This window comes from Eublepharis macularius, chromosome 9 (genome assembly GCF_028583425.1).
Source record: "Eublepharis macularius isolate TG4126 chromosome 9, MPM_Emac_v1.0, whole genome shotgun sequence".
In the NCBI taxonomy this organism is placed as follows: domain Eukaryota; kingdom Metazoa; phylum Chordata; class Lepidosauria; order Squamata; family Eublepharidae; genus Eublepharis; species Eublepharis macularius.
The window spans coordinates 20,217,063-20,240,968 of record NC_072798.1 but is presented as its reverse complement, the minus strand read 5'-3'; the positions used below and the strand labels follow the sequence as shown (position 1 = coordinate 20,240,968).

Genomic DNA, 23,906 nt, shown 5'->3' with positions numbered 1-23,906 from the left:
AATAGCAATGAAATGGCTGTTATTTTAAAGAAGTAGGCAGGCCCCTTTTCCAAATACGTTGAGTTCAATAGGATGTGAAATTTCTAGATCAGGATGTGAATTTCAGAGGAGAGGAGAATCCCTTATGTAGTGCTAAATTTTTGAAAGGGGAAAGGGTATCCCAGTAATAGAGTTTCTTAGCAAAGGGAGCACCTCCCCCTCCTATTGATGTAGACACTTTAAATAAGGTTCCCTCTGACCAGGCATGTGAAGCTGGGGGAAAGATCTTGAATTTACAATGATAAAGGGGCAGTTGCACTAGCCTTTCACCTTTGGGAAGCCTGAATTAGCATCTGGTTTGCTTCCCAAGTAAGTCAGTCTGGAATATGCCAAATGGGAATACTTAATATGCTGTTTAGCAAACCAGCTCCTCTTTTTGAAGTTGTGAAGAAGGGAGAGGCTTTCTGTTTTTCTGGCTTTGCATATTGTATTTTACCTCTCAGGTATATTTTCAATATGTTTGCTTAGAGTTGACTTAAAATTTGCCAGGAAACATTTTAAGGGCCCTTAAAAAAAAAAAGAGGGTAAACAAGTAGTGCTTGTTGGGTATCCTTGAAAATGGATGAAGACAGACAATTGCAGAAGCTGCATGGGAGGGCTTCCAAATATTTATGAACCTCTAGGGGCGATGGAAGAACAGGGTGACGAGGTGAGAAGAGGCATACCGAGGTGAGAAGAGGCGGACTGTTCTGTCCTGCTGCATTGGAGCCCTGCTGGAAAACATAAAGATGGGAGAGATGTAGGTGCCAGGCACTCTGCAGGATGGTGTTGTGCATTTCCATTTCCTCTATGGATGTTGAGTCCCATAGGGATCTGAAACATCTGAAGAGGGTCTGGCAGAATAAAAAAGGGGCTTGCTGTACACCACCAGTGAATCTTTTCCCTATGTCCTTGTACAGGAAGTCGCAGAGGTTATATTTATTTATTTATGTCATTTATAGTGCTCTCTCACGGAGACTTAAGGCAGATTACACAGAGTGAGATTAGTACAATTAGTATCAAGAACAATTCTATAGGGTAAATAAACATACGTTTACAAAGATATAACATTAGCAAGAATCCAATACAGAGTTGAAGAACTGCTGAAACAGAACATAAGCACTTCTAGCAATACAGAATTGAAGAAACAATTCTAGGGCTGACATAGGAGCGCACATTTAAAGTAACAGATAGTAAGGCAACATAGTGGTGAAATCTGTGGGTGAAGTCTATGGTCCCTAATACATTAGCGGAGCAACGTGGGACTCTAATCTGGAGAACCGGGTTTGATTCCTCACTCCTCCACTTGAAGCCAGCTGGGTGACCTTGGGTCAGTCATAGCTTCTAGGAGTTCTCTCAGCCCCAACCACTTCACAGGATGATTATTGTTGTGGGGATAATAATGACCATACTTTGTAAACTGCTCTGAGTGGGTGTTAAGTCATTCTGAAGGGCAGTATATAAATCGAATGTTATTATGTTATTATTAAGAGTCTTTTTGAATAATTCGTTTTTGCATCGTTTGCGGAAAGCTAGGAGAGTGAGGGCTCTTCTGACCTCCTCAGGCAGGCTATTCCACAGAGAAGGGGCCACCACAGAGAAAGCCCGTGTACAGTTCGTACTGTTGTGCTCCAGCTGGACAGAAACAAAACTGAGAAAATGTCTTGAATTTACTTTTTTGACATTATTTGTTAGTTCACTGCAGGAATTGCAGCTATGGACAGCTTGTTTTGGTTCTGAGTTCTTTTGCAAAAATAATATGAACAATTGCTATAAAAACCCATTCCTTTTTTTCCACTGTATTGTTCACCTTACTAATTCTTGACACAACCTGTTCATTATATCAGTATAAAGCAGCAATTTGGGACCACCTTTTTGTTTTTTTGCAGAACCCAAGGCCCCCTCCTCTCTTTTTAATGGCACACATCATACAATGATCAGTCCACTTTCAGGTTATGTGGCAAGCCCTGCATGTGCCATGGAGGTAGTGTAGCAAAACAGTTGGAACTATACCAGTTACATGGGATGTATGTATTTTCTGTATGTGACCTTACAAGGTCAGATCTCAGACTCATTGATTCTACATGAGGGCTACATCTCAAAAGGCCCTGACCGAAGCTCTAATTGGACAATAAGTACTGGCCAGAGACTGACTGAATAGGGATGGAAGAGGGTGTGGAAAACTTGTAGAGCAGTTCATAGAACAAGACCAACATTGCACAAAACCCGTTCAGTTGAAAATTGGCTGTGGATGCACAGCAGCATCTTCTTGTCTCTGTTGTAAAATCCTTTATATTGGAAAGATAAATGTTTCGTTTTAAAACCAAGTAACTGTTGATAACTGCATTAGGACTGTCTCCTTGGTGCCACTCAGCCAGTTGATTCTTTGGTCTGACTTTTACATCCTGGCAACTAATCAGCGCATAGGTTCTCTGACATGATCTAAAAGTTAGGTGATTCCAGGCAGGAATGGCTCAGTGAGCTTTGTTTAGGCAGAAAATTCTTGCCCTGATCCTTAGAAAACTGGAATGGTTCCATTTTCACATTTAGCCAGATGGGTGTGACAGAACTTCATCATCCCCTGTTCTTAGAAAGGATTCTTGTACCTTCTGGAAAACTCTTGTAGACTTTAGTGGTATCTGGATCCCAATGTCTGAAATGGTGGTATGGACTACTCGCTGTAGTCAGACTTCACATGTAACTATGGTTAAAGAACAATGTATAGAAAGGCAGCTTCCTTTCTGGGCTTGTGCATGTGCACCTCACTCCTCCCCTGCTTCCTTCTACCATTTTATGCCAAGAGTCTTGGTCCAATATGGACTCTGGTTACTCATGATGTACAAACTGGCACAGCCCCAAACTGGTCTGATGAAGACTTGGGTGTGGCCCAGGACAGAGCACAGGATGTTGAAAGAAGTAATTTTAGGTAAAGGGATAAAAGATGGAATGTGAGAGAAAGGAAGCAAGCTTAGTTGTATAATCTGAGAGGGGGAGATTTCAGGTGTGTGTGTGTGTGTATTACGTGCCATCAGGTCTCTTCCAACTTATGGTGACCCTATGAAGAAAGACCTCCAGAATGTGCTATTGTTAACAGACTTAACAGAGATGTTACAAACAGGGGGGCGTGGCTTCCTTTGTTGAATCAAGCCATCTTGTTGTAGGTCTTCCTCTTTTCCTGCTGCCTTCCACCTTTCCTAGCATTATTGGCTTTTCCAGAGAGTCTTGTCTTCTCATGATGTGACCAAAGTACAGTAGCCTCAGTTTCGTCATTTTAGCTTCTAGAGAGAGGTTATGTTTGATTTGATCTTGAACCCACTTATTTGTCTTTATGGCAGTCCATAATATTTGCAAATCTCTCCTCTAGCACCATATTTCAAATGAATCAATTTTCTTCCTGTCAGCTGTCTTTACTGTCCAGATTTTGGAGGGAGAGTAGGGATCTTCAAATTGTTCCTTCTTCCTATGGTTCCTCACAGGCCCAGAGTTTATCTTGGCACTTCCCTGATGTACATGTTCACTAACTTTTCTAAACTGTAGCAGTGGGGGGAAGCTGAAGCTTAAAATGACCTTCTACCTAATTTTACCAAAGGGACATTTTATGAGCCTGCATTGTCATGTGAAAATCTCAATATATACTTGCAAGGCAATCAGCTAATGATTTCCCAGGTTCCCTTTTCATCATGAGAGTAGCCATGAATGTTATCTCTCTCTGTCCCTGAGGCAAGTATACCTCCTGATGATGATGTGCCCTCAAAACATTGTACAATAAAATAAAATCAGACAGCCCGTGCCCATGCCCATTTACTTACAACCAAAAATTAAGGATGCAGTAGGTGGAGAACGGGTTAGTTATCAGTGGTCCAAAAGCAGTAGCCCAAGTGCTGTTTGTAAAACAAGACAGACAGAGGTGCTTTGGAAAGGACATCATCCTAAACTTCAGATTTAGATGGTTGAAGTCCCATGGGTTCCCATGTTCTTTCTGGAAAGTGGTTGGAATGTTCTTTTAATGTTTTTCACATCAACTATGGAAACTTGGTCCTGCATGCGTGGAATTTGATTTTAAAATCTTTCCTCTGATTGTGTGAGAATGAAAAGAAAATCTGCATTGAGTTTGTGATAACCATATACTGAATAAATATTTCAGTCCTGTAGAGGCTCAAGCAGCATGGTATTTGAGAGGTGGGATGTAATTTTCAGCCTACATATGTGGATTTGGGATGATCGCTAACGATAAAGTACAGAGGAGAACTTTATTGTGGCCTGACCTTTTATAGCTCTTGAAAAAGACTTTGGTTTTCAACTTTGCAACCTGAGCTCCTTTCTTTTTCATTGTCAGTCCAAAACCATGTGCTCACTAGACTGGAAGAAGGTGATGCTTCCAGATGTGGGCTGCCATCAGCAGCTGTATGTCTCAGAATCTGGGAAGCAGATGTTTTATTTTCTCTTTCTTGGGCCATTGCGTAATGATAGGCAGGAGAAGGGAATGGATGTACGAAACTGGTTGGCTCCGATAAAGCAGTGCATCCATCAGGCTAGGCTCTGGGTATTGTTATGGGAAGAGGGTGTGGAGCAGCCGCGAGCCCCCATGCTGGCTGGCTTCAGCAGAGGCAGCTGCCTGACAAGACTCAAGAGTCCCTCTTTTCAAGACTCCACAGCTGTGAGAGAGGAGAGGAGGAGGTGGCTCAGCAATGACCAGGTCAAAAGTTCAGTGGGACATGAGGGAGATGTATGTGCATGAAGAATATTAGACCTTTACATGCGCGCGTGTGCAATAATGTCCAGTGGTATGCCCCCAGGCAGTTCTAGCAGCTCTGTGCATCAAAATACCAGGTTATTTAAAATAGATTAACACCCTGTTAATCCAACCGAAAAATGGAAATTGATATCCAGGAATGTGTTCTTTAAGTCCTGCTCTCCGATGGTACCCATCCCAGCATATGTCAGTCTAGCTTTAAAGGGATATTTTGTCTTCCCAACTATTTTAACCTTATATTTATATCTTTATTTTTGGACCTTTCACAGATGTGTATTGTGAGTGAAGTGTGCCATATTTTTACTTTACGTGTTGCTAAATGGTTGTTTTTGCTTATTCTACTCTTTCCTCAGCTTGAATCAACGCAGCTGTCAGTCATTACAATGATTCTTACTGCAGCACAAACAAAATTGTCTTGTGGTTCTATAAAGAATAACAGATTATTCTAACTGGTATAACTGATTTGTTGTGATATTGTAATATTCATGAACAAACCCCATCACAAGCATGGTGGTATCCATATTTGGCAGATAATAAACACATGAGTTCAGAGAGAAAATACATACGAAGTGGTACTGAAAGGCCATGAAACAGAAGTGAGTCTGACATTACTCAAAGGCCAAATGCATTCAGAATAAGAACAGGATAGACATTCAGAATATCAGTCACTATGATAGTACTACTGTGCTATGTAATACGTTGTAATGAAAAAAACATTGATTTCTAAATAAACCAAAATAGAATTAATTTTTAAAACCTATATAATTCTCAGCATGTCAGCATCTATGGATACTTAAATCCGAAGATTGGTGCCATGAACAAACAAGACACATCTTTCTACAAACCTGTGGAATGCCCCATGGTTTCCAGAAAAATCTGATATTTAATATAGTTTTTTTAAAAAATGGTGTGTGTGTGTTAATCCTCCCAATAATAGATGCAGCACTTGTAGCTTTAAGAAACAAGTGGCGTTGGTGGCTGTTGCTAGGCAGCCACAATGATATTACCAGTCTTTAAGCCTTGATTTCTGTCAGTAAAAGGCACGAGGTGGAGGTGGTGCCCTTTCCTGGCCTGGCAGCCATCAAGGAGAAGCTGCCATCAGGAGGGAAAGTTGAAGACAGGAGGCTGATAGAGGTAGGTTGCCTGGTAAGTTGGAAGGAGAAAAGGAAGCAGGAAAAGGGGGGTATAGGGGGGTTTCACAGAAGTAAAACAGGAAATGGGAGAAAAATTTATATGCTCTGCACAAGGTCTTCTGGGTCCCCACTTTATTTAATGGATGAGTCAACCCTAGAGTGCAGATCAAAAAAATCTACACAGTGGGGTCATGTTATGGATCGAGGAGCTGCAGAAAGACTGGAAATGTTCGCGGTGCCCCATTGTTGTTAGTATGCTTTAAAATGCTGCATAACAGGGTTTCTGTTGGGTATGTAGTTGTATAATTGATGAATTGCCTTTTGTTTTAATGGTGTGAATTTCAGTTGATGCTAGTTTTATTTAATGTAGGTTTTAACTGATGGTTTTATAGTTTTTAACATTATGAAAAGAATTAGGGACTATTGTGGTATGATGGTTCTTGTTTTAACGTGTAACTCACCATGAGGGTTTACCTTGTGGTTGAAAAGGTTGTTAAGAACATGATAACCCTGCTGGATAAGACCAGTAGTCCATCTAGTCTCACCATACTGTTTCATCCAGTGACTGACCAGTTGCCCTGGAGGGCCAACAAATGGCATAGAGGCTAAGCCCTTCCTTGATGCTGCTTTCCAAAACTAGTATCCAGGCATTTGCTTCTTCTGTATATAGAGTTTGTCGTAACTTGCCATGTCTAGTAGCCATTGATGAATTGCTCCTGCATGAATCTGTCTAACCCTCTTCTAAAGCAATAGCCATCACTACATCTGCTGACAGTGAATTCCACAATGTAATTACTTGTTGAGTAAATTTTGTTTGTCCAGAACCTATTGTCTATCAACTTGGTTGTAAATGGTGAGGGAGAAAAATCTTTCTCTGGTGGTTTCCACATGGGACAGGCTTGTGGGGTTTCTTTGTTGCTGATGTGGCTGCCGATACAGTGTAGCAGCAACGCCCTGCCACATGAACTATACACAGTATTCTAAATAAAGCCATACTGTAACTCTATACAAGCAGCATTTACCATTTTCCCGTCACTTTACTAATAATTGCTAGTATGGACTTTGCCCTTTTCACTACTGCCACACTGTTGATATTTTTCATCAAGCTTTTTATTGCAGCCCCAAGATCTTTCAGCAACATCATATCCATTCAGCATATATTTAAGGTTAGGATTTTTTGTTTCAAATGTGCATCACTCTTACACTTACTTACCAATACTGAACTTAAATTTGTCATGTTGTGTTCAGCTCACCCAATTTACAGAGATCCTCTTGTAGTTCTTCACAAACTGCCTTGGCTTTTGCCATCCTGAATAATTTGGCTACTACATTGCTCATTCCCAATTACAAATAATTTATGAGCAAATCAAATAGCACTGGTCCTAATCTGATCCTTGTAGAACGCCATTGTTCTCTTCCCTTCACTGCAAGAGCTGTCCATTTATTCCTATCTGCTCCTCTCCTTTAATCTACTCTTAATCCATAAGCAGACCCATCTTCTTATCCTATGAGTAATAAACATAGAAGTCTTTGGTGAAAGACCTTTCCAAAAGCCTTTTAGAAGTTCAAGTGTATAATGTCCATTGGATCACCCTTACCCACATGCTTATTAACTTGCTCAAAGAACTCCAAAAGGTTGATGAGGCAGGACTTCCTTTTGCATAAGCCTTGCTGATTTTCCCTCAAGAGGCTTTTATCAATGATGTGCTTAATAATTCTATTTTTAATAGCAGTTTCTACTAATTTACTGGAACAAATGTTAGCGTAACTGACCTGTAATTCTCTGGATCCCCTCTGGGGGCCCCATCAGTGTGACATTTGCTACTTTGCAGTCATCTGGCATAAAGGCCAATTTTAGCAGTAAGGTAACATATATTGTTTAGTAGATTAAGGATTTCACATTTGAATTCCTTGAGAACCCGCAAGTCTATGCCATCTGGACGAGTAGGCTTAATACTTTTCAGTTTGCCTAGTTGTCCTAGAACTTTATCCCTTGTCGCCTCAATTTGACTCAATTCTTCAGACACCTGTGTTAGTAAATCATGTTGGCAAATAAATTCCTAGGTACCAGCCTTGCCACATCGGTCTGTGTTTTCACTTGATTTGATGGGTATTGTTTTAAGAATGTCTGGTGCAAATCCTTCAAGTGGAAGTCCCTCATTCAAGAGACTGGAATAAATGCAGTTGCAGAGCTTGGCTGTAAGCAATGGATTGCAAGGGGTTCAGTGAGTGGTAGTTGAAAGTACAAAGGTATATGTAGCCATAAGTGGGCTTCCAGAATAAAGGCAATGTTTATATATCATTGCGGTATCCAGGAAACAAATCTTATATATGAAAAGGTTCAGGCTAAGGTTGATAATGAGGAGGACAAAGTTAAAATCCTGGTAGATTTTCTCAAGGGTCTCCTTCCCATGGTTTCAATTGATGTCATTAATATAGGTTAAAAAAAGATGTTTATGGACAAGAGCTGAAGAAGTGTTGCTCTAAGTCAGCAATGAATATGTTGGCATATTGAGGAGCTAGAGCGATAGCTGTGTCATTTGCTTGAAGATGCAAGCTTTCCCCAACATAGAAATAAATGTAGATAGGTAGATAAGTGACAAAGCTTGGGGGCTAAATGTACTATGATATCTTTATGGATAATATTCTTGTTTGCCCCCAATCTTTGTGGAGAATATTCTTAAATATAGCCTCAACAGCACATAAACAAGCCTTTGATGTCTATCATAAACCAGTCATTAACTCAAGGCACCTTTACTTGGCTACTCAAGAAGTTGTTGTCTACCGGCTGCTTAAAAAAAAATCCCTAAAGAAAAATGATGTGGCCAGTAATTGCCCAGTCTCTAATCTGCTGTTTTATAGGCTATGTGAGAGAGCAGTAGCAGACCCCCTCCAGGCCCTTTAACATAACTTTTGTGCTCTGGACCCTTTTCAGTCTGGTTTCAGGTCAGGCTGTGGTGGCTTTAGTGGATGACCCCCTTCTGAATGTAGATAAAGGTCACACTTCTTTGTTGCCTCTCCTGGATCTCTTTGCAATCTTTGGCACAGTAGATCATCTCATCCTGTTGAGGCATTTAAATCATTCCTTATGGAAAGGACTTAAAAGGCTGTGGTTGGAGACCAGCTACCTTCTATGTGGGAATTATCTTGTAGGGTTCCACAGGGTGCAGCCTTACCCCCATGTTACTCAACGGGGGAAATAATTCATAGCTATGGAATTGGATGTCATCAATATGCTGATGATACCCAGCTCCATAGCTCTCAGTGCAAATTCTCTGGTGATGAATGAGAGGTCCTAAATTGCTGCCTAACAGGTGTGGTCAGTTGGCTGAAAGCAAACAGATTAAAACTGAACCTAGACAAGACGGAAATGATTCTGGTTGGGAAGGCGGAAATATTGAAGAACATTGTGCTTCCCACTTTTGATAGGGTTCAGCTGACCGTTGCAGACTCAGGTAAGAGCCATGGGGTTATACTAGATCCAGTGTTGCTGCTAGAAAAGCAAGTTACCGCAGCTGCAAAAAATGTCTTCTACAAACTTGGTCAAGCCTGAAAAATGCCTCCTTCCCTACCTTGACATGGCCAATCTGCCACCCTGGATGCATACCATAGTAACAGCGAGACTTGACTACTGTAATGCTGTCTACATAGGTCTCTCCTCAAAGTCAACTCGGAGACTCCAGTTGGTGCAGAACACTGCAGCTCAATTATTAGCAGGTGATAGGTTGAGCATCCATATTACTCCTACTCTGCAGACACTCTGTTGGTTCCCCGTCAGTTACCAGGTTCAGTGGAAGGTTTTGTCTATCACATACAAAGCCCTTCATGGCCTTGATCCCTCATATCTTCAGAACCACCTCTCTCCCTGTGCTCTACCATGGCAGCTATGCTCATCTGAATAGGGCCTTCTAAAATCAACAGGTGCCCATACACATCCATTCTCTGTAGTGGCCTGCACCTTATGGAATGGCCTGCCTGAAGAAGTCAGGAAAGCTCCCACTTTCTTTGCTTTCTGCAAACTGTGCAAAACCAAATTATTCAAGAAGGCTTTCTTACCTAAGTAATAGGGCGGTGCTGTAAGGAAGTGGTTCAGAGATGTGTGTTACTATACTACTATACTATCGACTATACTACTGTGTACTGTCTTTTGTTGTAACTACATTCCTACTGGATAGTTCTGCACTGTTTATATGTCATATCGACCTTATGTTTTTTCAGCATTGTTTTCAGCTCAGTATCAGATTTCTGCTTGTTTTCAAATTTCTGCTATCCTTGCCCTATTGTATTGTTTATTGAATGTCCCAGCCAATTATCGTATTAACATAATACTATGTAATCCACCTTGAGTCTCAGTGAGGAAGCTTGACTTTGAATAAAATGACTGCCAGATGTATGTTCTGTAAGATAGTCTATATAGTGTAGCTTCGTCAAGGAGTCAGTGATTTCCATAAGAAAATGGAAGTAGATACTATAGAACCTGTGATTGGAGACTATATAGTGAGTCACTCTTACTGTGATTAGTTCAATGCCTGATTATGTCAACCAGGATATTTGGGTAGTAAATGGCAGACCCCTGTTTTTGTGTGTATAGATCTTTAGGTAGTTTCTAGATCTTTGTGGTGTTCCTCAGTGAGTTGTAAGGATAGTGGCCTGTGAATTGTGATTTTAGAGTTTTAGAGTATGTGTACTCAAACTTGTGCATGGTAACAGCCCCTCCTTCGTCAGTATGCTTGACATATTGACAACGGTATCGTTTATGAGACTGTGGATGGTGTTAAACTTCTCATGACCACAAACTTCATCACTTGTTACATAATGTTCCCAGCTTGGGCATAGTAATGGGTAACCTTGGGGGAGGGGATCTAGTTTAATGTTGCAAGTTTGGAGAAACTCCCTGCACCCTAATAGTCACTCCAGTAATTCAACCATTGAAACTGCACTCTCTCTATGAACTAGGATCCATCTGGAAGCTCCTAGCTGACCGAAAAGCGAAAGCTGTTGAGGGGAGCAGGGTCATCTAACCCAAAGCAACAAACACTTCATTGCTTACCAATGCAAATAGATCTGGAGGGAGTAAGCCAAAGGTGTATGAGCTAAAACCTTGGTGAATTGTCACACCCAAAAGGACAGACCAGAGTACTGTCTCCTGCTTTGTTGTCACATTGACCAGTGAAGACTTCATCTCAGGCGCATTCTTTGCCCCCACACCCATAGAAGCAAGGCAGTTGGCAAACCGAAACAGGGTGGGTTATTTGGGGGGGTATTGTTACTTCTCTTTTAAAGTACTCTACTCCGTAGATGTCTGCCTAGCACCTGTTCTTTTGGCATTTAGGCACTAAGTCAAACTATTTTTTAAAAAATTGCCTAGACTGTTCCAGCTTTTAAGATGGCTGTATTAAGATTTTATGACTTGTGTTATTTAATGTTTTCTGCCTTGCCTATGTTTGATTGTTATAGTGCATTTATGTTGTGATTCTCTGCAGTTCAGTTCTAGTGCATTTATGTTGTGATTCTCTGCAGTTCAGTTCTAGTGCATTTATGTTGTGATTCTCTGCAGTTCATTTCTAGTGCATTTATGTTGTGATTCTCTGCAGTTCAGTTCTAGTGCATTTATGTTGCGATTCTCTGCAGTTCAGTTCTGGTGCTGCTTTTCTGCTGGTTTTACTTTATTGCTTGTAGGATGGATTATATTATTGTTTGGGATAAGCTTTGTTACTTGTTCTAATGTGATTGTTTTCAATGGATTTATTGCTATGAGCCACCTCCAACAGTTCTCTTGGAAAGGCAGCATGATCTACGTTTTTCCCTGCTGCTTTCATCATTTCATGTGCCTGGCTGAACAGTACATGAACATATGAGGTGTCTTATACCGAATCAGCCCCTCGGTCCATCAAGGTTATTATTGTCTACTCAGACTGACAGCAGCCGTCTGAGACTTCAGATCTTTTACATCATCTACTATGTGCATGAGCATGTTTTTCTTTGATTCTACTGATTTCCTGGAGTTTCTCTCAATCAGACCCTTGCAAGGGAGGAGCACAGAGCAGGCCCAGCCAATCTCAAGATGCAGTGAGCTGCCATTCTCCTTTCCCACTCCTTTGTGGAATGGAGAGAGAGGTTTTTCCCTCTGAAAGTAGAAACTGTGGGCTTGTTCAGGGGCCTGTAGGATTCAAACTCTTTGTCCAATTTGCTTGAAACTTGGGGGTTCTTTGGTAGACAGGCAGAAGAAGCTCTACTGCAATTTTGGTGTCATTTGGTTGAAAAACAGTGATTCTAGCCCTCTGAAAAAGTTCTCCATAGGGAAGAATGGCAGACTCATGGGACAGAGAGGGATCTGCAACAGAGCCTTTCTCATTTTCTGAAAGGAGAACAAACAACAAACTGCAACAAGGAAGTATGGAAAATACAGAGTTTTCAATGAAAAGGTAAAACATTTGCTGTCAGTCACTTTAAGAGTAGGGAAATGATATGAATGCAGACAGGGCTTTGTTTCTTTTAAATGCTGGTGGCTGATTAGAGGTCTTCTACTGGCTGCTGCTTGATAGCCTTTTTATAAATTAGTAGAGAGACCCCTACTTTGGGAGGGGGGCTTGAACCAGACCTGGGTGGATGGGCTTCTAACCCTTGTATATTAAGTAAAAGACACCATAGAATGTTTGAAAAAATATATGCAAAGGCTCCTACAAATTAACAAGTGAAAGGGAATGTATTTCCCCATCTTGCAGTACTAAAATTTACGTTTGAGACAGTATAGTATACATATTTTAACTTTCTCCCATGTCTATTATTTTGGAAGAAAAAAGTGTGTGTGGGGGGGGGGGGAAATCTTCCATTGCTTCAAAATTGCTGGAATGTTTATATGTCTAGCTAAAATGGCAGTGGCTGAAAACTGTTGATGCCTGAAAAGTTAGACCTCATGACTTGGCCCCTGGAGATAGATTAAGATGGGTAGCTTTGTTAGTCTGTCAGTAGAAGCAGAAAAGAGCAAGGGTCCAGTAGCACCTGTGAGAGTAACAAAATTTGTGGTAGGATATGATCTTTTGCAGCTCACTTCTTCAGCAATCCAGGAGCCACTTATTGGTCCCTGAGTTACTGAACAAGGCAAGAAGCAGGTCTCAGCTCTGGAAGCAGGGATTAGTTTGGCAGTAGGCAAAAGCCATTTCACACCTATTGAGTATTGGTGTGAAACTCTGATTTATTTATTTTTTGGTAAATGTTAAATTTCTGTGACAAACTGCAGTTGATGGAATGCAAAAATCTTAGTGTTAAAATTCATATATCTGCATAGAACTTTTAGCAAACTGAAGCTGAAATAATTAAAATAGTCATTTAGAATTCCGTATGAAAAGATATACTTTTCAGCAGAATTTCATGTTTGTCAAGAGGTAGCATGGTAAAGCTTCAGCAGTGTAGGAAACTGCTACAGCAAGATGCTAGACAAGGCCTAATTCAGTATAAAAATGATGTCTTGTGTGCTGAGCAAGCCTAATCCTTAGGCTTTCTCTTCTTCGCCACATGGCATTGTGTATCTGTGCCACTCCACGCCTGGCATCTGTTCAGTGCCTGCATGGTGGATATTGGGAGGGGGAAACTTACCCTTCATGGTGTCAACAGATGCTTTCATAGGCCTTTTCAAGGAAAATATCCTTGAGAAAATAGCAGAGAATGTCTGCAAAAGAATGAGAAACTGCATTAAAAGTGCATATTTAAAGTTTTGTTATAAAGGCATATTTAAAAGCTAGAAACTATCTTAATTTCCCCAGTAACTCCAGCTACTCTTGCATCTGCTTAATGTGTGAGAACAATGCAGCCTAGCCTTTTCTCTTACAGTAGAGAATATAGTTAAACACACAAGCTCTTTGCTGCAGTGTATCCTTTTCAGTAGACTTGTTCTTTTTAATGGGTGCCCATTCCTAGGGTCTCCATTGTTTCAACAACAATAGCACTAGAGGCAGCTGATTTGGTTGACAGAAAATGTGTTAATTTAACAGATCCATTCACTGTAGCAAGTCTCTTTTCTATTGTGGAAGGTTCCCTTTTGGTTCCTTGGAAAGCTAAATTTGCAGATTGTGCTAGGTGGGGTATCTCTGTAATTAGAAGTTTTTGGGAGTTCCTTATTTGAAAAGGGAGAAACAGATTTATATTACTTGTCTCATTCATTGTCCAAAATTGCCAGAACACAAACATTTCTTTATTTTGTCTTTTTAAAGATTAAATTTAATTTAACTTGAGATATGTAGAAAATTCACTGTGGAACAATTGATGTGCATTTAAATAAACTAAATTTCTACACAGGAAATCTTATTTTTCTGATTGCCAAAATGATCTAAACCATGATTGCCACTCACCTGTATAATAGCTGCATAATAAAAAGGGAGGAAATGTTACATTTTTCTATCATTGCAACATAGTTTGTGAATACTTAGCTGAAGTCTGATGTGATGCCCTGTTTACTGAAGGGATTACAGTAATAAAAGTTGCTATAAGATCTATTTTTGCTTCTGGAGAGCCCAGTATATTGTCTGTTTTATGCAAGCGCTATGACTGAGACAACTTTGAATGGATTTAAACATTAAAATCAGAGTTATAGCTAAGATGAAGAAGGGAAATGTAGCATTTCTGTAAGCTTGATTAAATTGTTATGTAAATTGTGGAGACTTGCAGATTAAAATGTATGCTGGATCCAGGAATTAGATAATTGGAGCACGGTTAGCTGTGTTTCTTGATAATGATCCTAAAACTTGGTTCAAGAGTAGTTGAGGGATCTAGAGACTGGTGATCTTTCTTCAGCTGGGAATATCTTTGAATTTGTCTTTGAATTTATTGCTTATATGATTCTCCAGGTGTGGTCCAGTTGCCCTTGGTATATACTGTAGGGTATGAATGTGTTTTACTCTAGTAGTACTAGATGATATGAAGGAGGACAGATGCAGCGATGCTACCTTACTTTGTACATTTTAGTGTATTAAAATACATGCTAAAAATGTAACATCTGTATTCCAAAATGTGCATTGCCATGGAAAACTCATTGGCTACAGCACTTTGCAACATGTATCAGTGTGAGGGAGCGGATGTGTTTTCTTGAAGGAAGGTATGTAGTGGCTTTTAAGGTTTTTTTAATCCTGATTTATAGAAACTCTTTATTAGACATGTGGAACTTGTGATCCACCAAGCCAAATTCAGCTTGCCAGAATCTGCCTGGAGTTTGGAGGTTGCTATGCTCCTGGCAGGCCTCAGTACATAGCTGATGTGTTTGGCTTAGTGAGTTGCAAGTTATACAGGCTTGTTCTGTAGAAACCTTTCCATTTTTACAATTTTTTAATCCAGCCGTTGAATAGACATTACGTTCAGAGTTTATGCTGTGTTGTGTAATTTTGGCCATACGTATAAGCCTGTTACTTGAGTCCTCCTTGGCTTAGTATATTCATGTAGCAGAATGTAATGAGCATAAGCCTCATGGTAGAAGAATGGATGGTGCCATTTCAGTCTGCAGGTATATTTGCGAATTGTATATTTGAACACTCCTTACAGGAAAAATAAATTCTAAGCATGTAGAAAATGTGCATAGTTGAGAAAGGGCTGTCATGGATTTTTACCCCTTGTTGTACTAAAGTGCTTAATTGCAGAGTTCTTTACATGGGGGAAGTATTAAAAACTCTGTTGTTAACACCACACTTGTAGCCTGAAATGCCACAGAGCCTATTAATTCTGCTGTATATAAATATCATAATCTTTTTGCAACCGATTGGCACAGTTGAAAATGATGTACTTAATGGTGTACTTAATTTAGTTGTTGTATATTAATGAGCCTGTCCAAGGTGAAACAATATTAAAGTTACAACATTTCCTTTTTCATTTAACAGGGTACCGCTGGGTTGTATAGGTACACTTTGGTCATGTAAAAGAGGGCATAGATACTACTACTAGAAAAACAACTTAAGGCAGCCACAAAAAATGCTTATTACAGTCTCACTCTGGCCTGGAAGATGGCTTCTTACTTCGACACTGCTGACCTGGCCACCTGGATCCATCCATGCTATGGTAACATCAAAACTTGACTATTGTAATGCACTATACATTGGTCTCCCAGCTAAGTTAACTAGGAGGCTCCAATTGGTGCAAAATGCTGCAGCTCGAATGTTAGCAGGAGCGAGCAGGAGCATGAACATCACTCCCATCCTACTGTCATTCCATTGGCTACCTATCAGTTACTGTGCTCAATTCAAGGTATTGGTTGTTACATACAAAGCTCTTCATGGCCTTGGCCCAACATACCTATGGGACCGCCTCCCTCCCTATGTCCCTCTATGATAGCTTCATTCATCTGAACAGGGTCTCTTGCAGGGGCCAGCCTGCACATGGGTAAAATTAACAGTAGCCTGCACACGGGCTTTCTCTATGGTGGCCCCTACCCTGTGGAACGGCCTGTCTGAGGAGGTCAGGAGAGCCCCCACTCTCCTGGCTTTCTGCAAACAATACAAAACTGAATTATTCAAAAAGGCTTTTTACTCAGATAGGAGGGAATTATTGTAGGAAGGGGGTCTCAGATGCTTCACTAATGAGTTATGGACCATAGACTCACCACTATGTTGCCTTGCTTATTACATGTTGATTTGAATATGTACTCCTATATACTACCTGTGCTTCATGTTTTCTAATGTCAGTCCTAGAATTATGTTCTGTTTCAGCAGTTCTTCAACTCTGTATTGGATCCTTGCTAATGCTATGTCTTTGTAAAATCCGATGGCATTGTTTATGGAAATATCCATGACACTGATTGTACTAATCTCATACTATGTAAGAAAGGTGGACTAGACATAAATAAATAAATAAAAATAGATGAAAATTACTCAGTAGGGTAGAATCCCATGCATCAGTAGGAAATGAAAAGTTTTTTTTATTGTGCTTTTGAATGTTAATTAATGGGTGGGGTCATTCAGAATACACTTTGATACAATCTGGGTTTTGTTGTTTTATTTCAGTGCTAGGGTATAGCAGATTGCTTTGCCTTGGAAATAATTGGATTTTGGAAGGATCAAAGTGGCTTGGAGGTTTATTTTCAGATAGACTTGATGGACACTGCATCAGTGCAGTAGTGTTGTATTATCTTTTCACTGTCTTTGGGATAAATGCTGCTGTTGAGAGCCATAGTTGGAATCTGCTAGAAGAGGGGATCTTTTTCTTCCTGGCTTCCTTGTCTTACGTTGTAATGGATTTTTTTCAGTGTGTCTGTGCTACGGAGATGAAATGGTGATGGAGGGTGAAGGTGTCTTTCACTCATTACTAGTTCCTCTGTAATCTGACATTAACTCTGCAAATAGTTCAGTGGAACTAGGTGAAACACTTCATAAATGAGAGGAGAACAGAATCGCAGTTGTAGAATGACTGGGCTGTCACTAGTGATGGCCTAAGACATTTTGATGCCTGAGGCAGAAAATCAAGTAGTGGCTCCCATGCTAGTAAAAAATATTGACAGATTTCTGTCTTAGTAGCACCTCCGCCCAAAGTAGGCTGTTTTGTCCTGCTTATTAGCAGGGCTGGTTCTGGCTACTCAGTGATCAATGCAAACAGAGGTTGGTAGACTGATTATATAGTTGCCCAGGATGAAAATCTTCTAATGTAATTTGAAGTAATAATTTTGTTAAATATGTTTGTTCATTTTTTTGGGTAAGGAGAAAACCATACTGTGCGACATTCTGAAGAATAAATGTTAGAGAAATGATATAAAATGTAAAATATTTAACTTCAAATAATCATGAAGTAGAGGGGAGACACAATCTGTGTATTTAAGGATAAATGTTTCCCAGTCTCAGTTGTAGAGAAAAGGTCATGAACTTCTTCCATCTTTTTGTGTTAAATATCTGTGTTACTCCCCCTTACACACACAGCACTGTTAATATGCTGCTTTTCTTTGTGCCTCCTATCTGATAATTATTGGTAATCTACAATAGTTTTCCCATTGCCTTCACGGATAAAAGGTTACAAAGGAGTTGATGGTAACTGTTTTTCTGACAGTCAAAGCTAATAGCTGACACAGTGACACTGTTTCATGAACTGTCATTTACATATTTGTCATATTGATTTCTTGCTCTTCCCCAAGGATCTCAGAGTCCTGCACTAGTCATTCAACAGCACAGTGAGGTGGCTAATGTTGTGAGAGAATGTGACTTGTCTAGAGTCATTCATGGAGCTCCATAGTTGATTTGGGATTTGAATTTCTGGTTTTTTTCATCCAGCTCAAACTTTCTAACCTCACTATACCACACTGCCTAGACTATATATTAACTGGCTAGGGACATATAAATATGCTGTTGAATTGTTCAGTAGGTAGAGAGCAGGTTGAAATTCTCCAACACTGAGTTAAACAAGACACCCAATGGGAATTCTGGTTTTGTTACTCTTGCTGTACTTTAGTGGTGGGGAAACGATGCAAAGGGTGAAGGTTTACTCCCCCTCCCCACCCTTCATATTATGGTCCTGATCTAAATTAGTCTCCTGAACATCTGAAAATTGAGCTTTAAAGATTTATGGAATTTCAGGATATGAGTCTCTCAGCTCATGTCTGGTTTGGCCCTGAACTGTTACAGATTTGTTCTGTTCTGTTTCCCAAAGTTGGAAGTCTTAAGTACTGCTGGGTCTTGAATCAGTAGCTCTGATCAGGAGTTGTGCTGCCCCATGTGGTGGTTGTTCCATCGCATGTACCCTTCCTCCTGAGAAATATAAATTCCTTGCTTTCATTTTAAAGAAAAGTAAGTATCTATCTTGTTTCATCATGAAGAGAGAAGTGAAAATGTGCGAAGACCCTCTAGAGTAGTTTGGGGGCATCAGAGGCTATAAATGGAGGGGGGGTGTTATTGAGTCCCTGACATAAGCCAAAGTGCTTTTTACTCATGCAGGTGGATTTTTGGATCCAGACAGTTACCATTGGAATTCACATCTGTGTCTGTATTCTAATGACTGAGCCAGGTCTTTGGAGCAAGGTGTATGGAGGGCATCATTCAGAAATATGGTGAACATTGTAGGCAAGGAAATGCAAACCTGGCATTACTAAAAACTAAGATACTGCTGGATTGTCTTCACTATTCAACAGATACCAAGGAAAAGTGTATTGAGGAAACTGTGCAAAATAGTAGACCAGCCCGATAAAGCATACCTAACTAATATCTCAGAGGAAGGCTAACAGTGCAATCCTAAGCAAAGTTTGTAGTTTTTAATCCCATTGATTTCAATTAATTTAGAAGGCTGCCACTCTGCTTAGGAGTGCACTGTAAGATACCCTTGTCAGGGCTTGCAGTGGCGGAGCCCAAATATCTATTCTCTCCTCTCCTTTCTCCAAGCTTCAGCCACCCCAATCATGCCATGAAGAAGTGCTCCACTTCTTGAGTTGTGTTAAATTGTAGTGGGTCATTAGGTCCAAAATCCCTGATTAATGAGAGGGGGCGGGGCTCTCTGAGACCTTGTTTCACTGTGACAGCTGTTGCTTTGCACTTTCCTGTGGGCTGGAAGTAACACTGTGTGACATGGGTGAGAGAATGGCATGCAAGGCAAAGGGAGAGGTTTATTGGCTGAGTCTAATGGCTTTGTGTATCTCCTTTCCCACATGGATAGCAGTTGTGCCCCGATATACTTCATAGATTTCTCCACTAACTGGGCCTGTGAAATTGTTTTACTCAGGAGAGGGATGAATGTAGAAGTGGTCTGCAGTTCTGCAACTAGAAAACGTCAAGTTTGAGACCAGAATAATTTAGGCAGGTATGCTTATATTACACACTTGAACAATATGTGGATTTTATTTTCATAATGTCATTTTTATTTAGTTTTTTTTTTTAAATGATCTGATATGAGTATAGGTAAAAATGAGACTTTAATTTGTGATAATTTACAAGACAGTGGCACAAGAAACTTGCAGTTGTATTGAGTGGAAAAATATCTCATCCCCTCAAAGCCCATAGGAAGCAGTCTCCATACTCTGTTTTGTTTTTCCCTTCAAGCAAAAGGGTTAGAAACATCTTTAAAAAACAAAACTGGAATCTTCAGATTCCATGATGGTACCACATATCACTTGAAGGATGTATTCTGTAGTTGAGTGTGATCATTACATTATTCTTAAATTTGCTTTTGTTCTTCTGTGGCTTGGAGTTAGTGTTATATGAATTTATACATTACTTAAGTTCCAAGGTAAGTTTTTTTTTTTTAAGGGAGAAGGTGTAGATTTGTTATGTGGTGTGGGTGAGTGGGTGGGTTGTTGGTAATGGCAGTTTCCATTTTGAATGGAAAATGGCTGCATGAAGAATACAAACTTTTTAAAAAGTGAAGCATTCAGCTTCATATAAAGCAAAGGAACACCATCTTTCCTTTCTCTATTTCCATCTTCCATATTTGAAGCTGGAGTCCATGGAAACACTGCCTGCTTTTCTATCTGACTGAAGCTCTTGTCTCATGATTGGAATGACAGTTTTGAACTTGAGGACTTTATTTCATTATCGTGCTAATCAGGTGCAGAAGTTACCTGATTGGCTACTTAATAATGAAATGAAGTTGCTTGTAATTCCTTGAGCACACACAGGGCTAATTACATTAACTCTTAAGTGGCCCGTATGCATGGTATATTTAGGGGTTAAATGAAAAGAGCTCTGAAAGCCAATCTTGATGCTTGGTGGGAAGGTGGGATTGTTTTGAAGGTGATGTAGTTTGGGATTCTGAGATTGTGATGTCCTCCTAAAGAAAGAAGAACTGTGGACTCGTATTCTGAAATTGTTAGTCTTGTAACTTTCATTGTCCCTATAGTATTAAATTTATGCAGAAATTCCTGTTCAAAAGATGCTTTGAAGAATCTCAGCCTCAGATAAGCAGCGAGTACCTGAAAATATGTATTAATTTAAAAGAAGGATTTTAGTTCTCATGATACTGGCCATCTGTCTATCCCAGTTTAAGGACTCTCATCAAAAGGGCTCAGAGCAAGTACCAGATATCTAAAATACAGAATGATAAAACCAACAAGTGAATGCCTAATTAAGGTACTGCATAAGATTATGGATTAAAATAAATCCCTAATCTGTTCACTCTAGTGTGGTGCTGTGATTAGAGTGCTGAGCTAAGATCTAGGGAGACCTGAATTCAAATGCTCCCTTTGCTGTGAAACTCAATTGGATAACCTTCACTATTTCCCAATCTAACTTGCATTGCAAAAATGGGGAGGAGAACCATCATGTATTCCACCTGCACTCCTTGGAGAACAACTTCTTTTGTTTCACCCTAACTGTGGTAATCCCCTGCTGTTTAGTGGGCAGCGAGGATGATGAAAATATAAAATTTGCATATGATGCAGAAGCAGCATTGTACCTTGCCCATCGGACAGCCATGTTGAAAGTGGTGCTGAAACAGCACCAATTTGAGGATAGCAGTTGCTTGGGTCCATCATTACTCATACCTCTACTCCTTTATTATCCTAAATTCTTTATAAATTTGTCTATCTTCTCAACATCCGCCCTGAGCCTGCGAAAGTGGGGAGGGCGGAATATAAATATAATAAATTAAATTAAATCTATGGCATGTAGTTCATTAACATTTCATTTTAAAACTTTGGATCGAGGCTGAGAAATGTTGGTTTGTACCATTTCAGAAGGGCTCTGTATAGAACATGTATATTGGATATGGTTTACAGTTCACTTTTCCTCCTTCGAATACTTTTCTAAATCTCTTAATATTTTTTCTTTCAAAATGCACAGCAAACCCCCCAGTGTTAGCAGTCTTAATTTGGGTTGTCTTATATCCTAATTGTATGGAACAATGGAATATGCTACATGGTTTATTACCTAACCTGTTTTGGGGTTTTTTTTGGCCAATTGCTACAGTTCTCCTCCTTTGTCCATTTCTGTGTAAAATTGAAACTTTCATAGGAGCTTCACTAAAAATCAGAGCTAAAATTTGGCAGGAAGCGTGAGCAACCAGCTCCTTCATTGGTATCTTGACATCTCATCTGGAGTCTGGACTCCTCTCCATTAGACTTCTGAATTTGTAGACCTGTGGGTTGCTGGAAGGTAATCTTCTCTATTCTCATTTGGCTGCACCCATGGGAATGATTTAGAAATGCTCAGATGCCTGGAATGAAACAATGGAGTAAACTGACATTTGGAGTTTACAAAGGGAAAAATAAGGAAGGATTAGGGGTGTATGCCAGCTTTCATCATTGTGCCTGGTGAGAGTCTTCATTCAGGTTTGAAAGCCTGAGTCCAAGAGTATCTTTAAAACAAGCTTACTTAATAGAGCATGTGTATGACTGTGTAAATAACCGTTCTGTCGAAGTACAGAAAAGGGACAAGCTGCTACTGGGTGCAAATTTTAGTTGCTTCTTTTCATTTTTTAAAAGGCAATTTCTAGTCCTTAAAAAGTCCTTCCCGTGAGTAGTAAAAACTGATACTGTAACAAAGCAGTAATTTCTAAAGTAACGCAAAATAAAAGTAGCCATGCAGGCATATTTAACTTATGAAATTAGTAAAAGTTTGTAGAACTCAAAAATCTGTGTCAAGGTATCCCAGGTGAGCGAGATGGATAGATAAATAAATGTGAAAAGCACAGACTATACATATTTCTGGCTATTGCCTGTTTCTGTTGCCACATGTAGATCTTTGAGCAGCAAGCAGTTTGAATAACATAAACTTCTCTCTCTCTCTCTCTCTCTCTCTCTCTCTCTCTCTCTCTCTCTCTCTCACACACACACACACACACACACACACACACACACACACACACACACACACACACACACACTTGATGGCTCTGGCAGAAACCAGTTGTTTCAACAGGACTCTGAGCAATGCTGCTGCCTTTAAAAGTGGGTGATGTGTATTACATTCGTTGCTCTGTTTTAGTCAAAGTTCTTCTGTGGGGACACAGACTTACAGCAGTCTTTGAGCAGAGTGGTGGGAGTCCTCATTTGAACTGACTGGAATTCTCTGGTCATTGGAGTATGCTGGGTTGTACTATCAGAAGTGGAGAAGGTGACTGATGCTTGGGGAAAGAACCAGCCCTGTAAAGGGATTCCACGGGGAAACCCATGCTGCAGCTGTTCTTACCTTTAGCTACAGTGGTGTAAGCGGTGCTGCATTTTAGAATGCTTTGCTGTTTACAGCTGAATAAGGCCTGGAAATGAAAAATTATATATTGCTCTCTACAGCAGGCTTGATTGTCATGTCCCTAAACTTCTTGGAGATTTATAACTAGAGGATCATAACTTTTTGTTTCTGCAACTTTCAGTCCTCTCTCCGTTCTTGGGAGGCCTGTAAGAAGAACACAAATTTTCTCAGAATTTGTAACTACAGTAGAGTAAGTATTGAGGTCTATGATGACCATGAGGTGTTTGAGGTGGTTCTTACTCTCGTTCTTAACTCCAGATCTAAGTGGTATTCTAGCTACTCCAGATTTACACTATGCTTAATTCCACTATAAATGGATAGTGCAGGGTGAGTCATTGACATTGCACATGTGCATTGATTTATCCAAAAGGTTAAATGCATTTAATTGACAGGAAGAGTAGAATGTTAAAATATAATGTATTCTTACTTGATCATTGCCCTAGATGATACGATAGGCATGTGGTTTGTAATTTCCTTGGTTAGAAGAGCCGTAGCTAGGAGAAGTCTCTCTTCAAATCTTTAGCAGGCGATGCCGTGAGTGTAGCTTTTGCTATTTCCAGATGGAGGACAACTTAACAGTAGGCTTGACTGTGTACTAATAGGAAGGTTTGCCTGAGATCTAGCCTGAGGGTACAAGGTAATGCAGGAATATAGAAAAATGACTAAACTGAGACTGTCATACTTTAGTCACATCATGAGAAGACATGACTTATTGGAAAAGACAATAATGCTAGGAAAAGTTGAAGGTAGGAAAAGAGGAAGACCCAACATAAGATGGATTGAGTCAAAGGAAGCCACAGCCTTCACTTTGCGAGACCTAAGCAAAGCTGTCAATTATAGGACTGTCCAGGATCTGAGGCTCAGCCC

General features: G+C 40.0%; 1 protein-coding gene across 1 annotated transcript in view; it reads left to right on the top strand.

The window, feature by feature from the left end:
- LOC129335811 (chromatin remodeling regulator CECR2) overlaps positions 1–23,906 on the top strand; it is a 105,225-nt gene that overhangs the window by 5,390 nt on the left and 75,929 nt on the right. The gene's annotated exons all lie outside the window — the stretch shown is intronic.